At 42.6% G+C, this 2,168-nt stretch overlaps 1 long non-coding RNA gene across 1 annotated transcript; it reads left to right on the top strand.

The window, feature by feature from the left end:
• Nucleotides 1-385: 385 nt before the first annotated feature.
• Nucleotides 386-2,168, top strand: LOC124029595. The gene is made up of 4 exons (XR_006837808.1): nucleotides 386-749; nucleotides 1,069-1,149; nucleotides 1,390-1,458; nucleotides 1,808-2,168. It is a non-coding gene; the product is annotated as an uncharacterized LOC124029595 (long non-coding RNA).

Below are 2,168 nucleotides of genomic sequence, written 5' to 3'. Positions count from 1 at the left end.
AGGTAGATGTATAGGGGTAAACATACTATATACAGGGTCAGTACCATATTATAATGTACAGGGATACTGGATCTATAGAGGTAGATATGTATAGGGGTAAACATACTATATACAGGGTCAGTACCATATTATAATGTACAGGGATACTGGATCTATAGAGGTAGATATGTAGAGGGGTAAACATACTATATACAGGGTCAGTACCATATTATAATGTACAGGGATACTGGATCTATAGAGGTAGATATGTAGAGGGGTAATGTGACGAGGTGTCAGGATATATGACCAACAGAACAGCAACAGTGTATATGATGATTTTATATGAGTTGGTGTGCGTGTGTGTAGAGTCAGTATAAATGTATGTTGTGTGTGAGCAAATTATGGAGTGAGTGTTTGCCCACACTGCATGGCCGCATCCCACATGGGAACTCCGGTCAAAAGTAGTGGCGCAATAAGCACATGGGCTTTTCAGAGCTCTGCAACTTGATTGGGTATGTTTTGTTGTTCTGCACGTTTTTGAGAGAGAGAACCACACCTATAGCATATGAGAAAGCGAGAAAAATAAAGACAAATACGAGGTGTAAAGAAGGGAGAGAATCCGGAGATAGGAGAGGAACAGAAGGAGCGTGCGGTTGAGCTTTGTTGCAATAGACACACGAGGACGATTACTAGAAGAGAATCTGACAGTATTTCCGGGTCAAGGAGCAGTGCAGCGCTGGTGTACACACGTTTCTACGTGAGTCTTAAAAGTAAGTCAACTTTAATGCCGTTATTTGTAAATATGAAATGATGAAGCCTTCAGGTAGTCTTCCAGCGAATTGCTGTGTTGACCCGTTGCAAAGTGTTTTATCACCGGTGACGGGTTATTTGGCCAGCTAACATGGCAAGCTGGCTAACCCTAACACCCCATGCACACATTCATTCGATGCTGCTTGCTAGCATAACTTGACTTACATTGATCAAGCTGTTTTGTAAACTACATTATAACCTGGGCAAATAGACTGGTAGATGTTATTGTTTTGTATAACCTACCTGCGTTAACTGAACTGGATGTGTTTCATTCTGCAGACGGCTTTTCACGACGAAGTGGTTTTCGTGTCCGAGAAGACAGGAAGATACAACACGGTGGAAACGGTCTTTATTGATCAGGTAGCTAACATTAGATGAGATCACCATAAAATGAATCACTATCAAATCACACAAACAACAATCATTATCAATTGATCACCAGTCAGTGTATGTGAATCACTGATTTTTAAGACCCCTTCCTCCACATGTGCTGGGATTGGCTGACAATTTGGATAGACAACCTATGAAACATAGTACTTTAGCCAACATCTACTGTAAAAGTTTACTGTTAGTTTTTAATCCGGGCTTTATCCCCTGTAGGCTCAACGTCTGGCCCTACAGAGGGAGATAGACAAGGAGTCCCAGTCCACGGTTTCAGTCAGATCACTGGTTTGTATCTGGTTCTGTGTTGCTCGCCAAAATGACACTGGTTTGTATCTGGTTCTGTGTTGCTTGCCAAAATGACACTGGTTTGTATCTGGTTCTGTGTTGCTCGCCAAAATGACACTGGCTGCATCCCAAATGCCACCATATCCCCTATTTAGTGCACCACCTTTAAACCAGGACACATTGGGTCAGAAGAAGTGCACTATATAGAAAATAGGGTTTCATTTAGGACACACACTGTCAATATCAATATTGTGTCCATTTTAAACCGAAAATGCATTCTCTACAATGTCCTTGGAAGTGACTGCTTCTTTCAAACAGATCCATATTGTGGGATGTTTATTTTTCTCAGATGGTCCAGGCCGACACAGGCAACAGGAACGTTACCATGAAGAAGACGAACAGGAAGAGTGGGAAGGACACCCACGTTGAGGAAGAGATCTCAGAAAACACTTCCATAAACCAGGGAATAGCGAAGGAGTGAAGAAGAAAAAGAAGACGAACGTAGAGACTCTGGTAGAAGAGCAGGTTTCATCCAATGGGGAATGGGGGAATACGGAAGGAGAGCAGGAGAAACGGAAAGGAAAGAAGAAGAAGTTGTCGTCTGAGACAAACACCAACGGTGAGGAAGTCATGACTAATGGAAATGACGGGGAGGGTGTGTCAGGAGAAGCAGAAAGGTGTTAACACTGTTACAACGGAGCTGGAGACAG

Source organism: Oncorhynchus gorbuscha, unplaced genomic scaffold (genome assembly GCF_021184085.1).
Source record: "Oncorhynchus gorbuscha isolate QuinsamMale2020 ecotype Even-year unplaced genomic scaffold, OgorEven_v1.0 Un_scaffold_6913, whole genome shotgun sequence".
NCBI classification, from domain to species: domain Eukaryota; kingdom Metazoa; phylum Chordata; class Actinopteri; order Salmoniformes; family Salmonidae; genus Oncorhynchus; species Oncorhynchus gorbuscha.
Note: the sequence above shows the minus strand (reverse complement) of the source record. Positions and strands in the feature narration are given on the sequence as shown.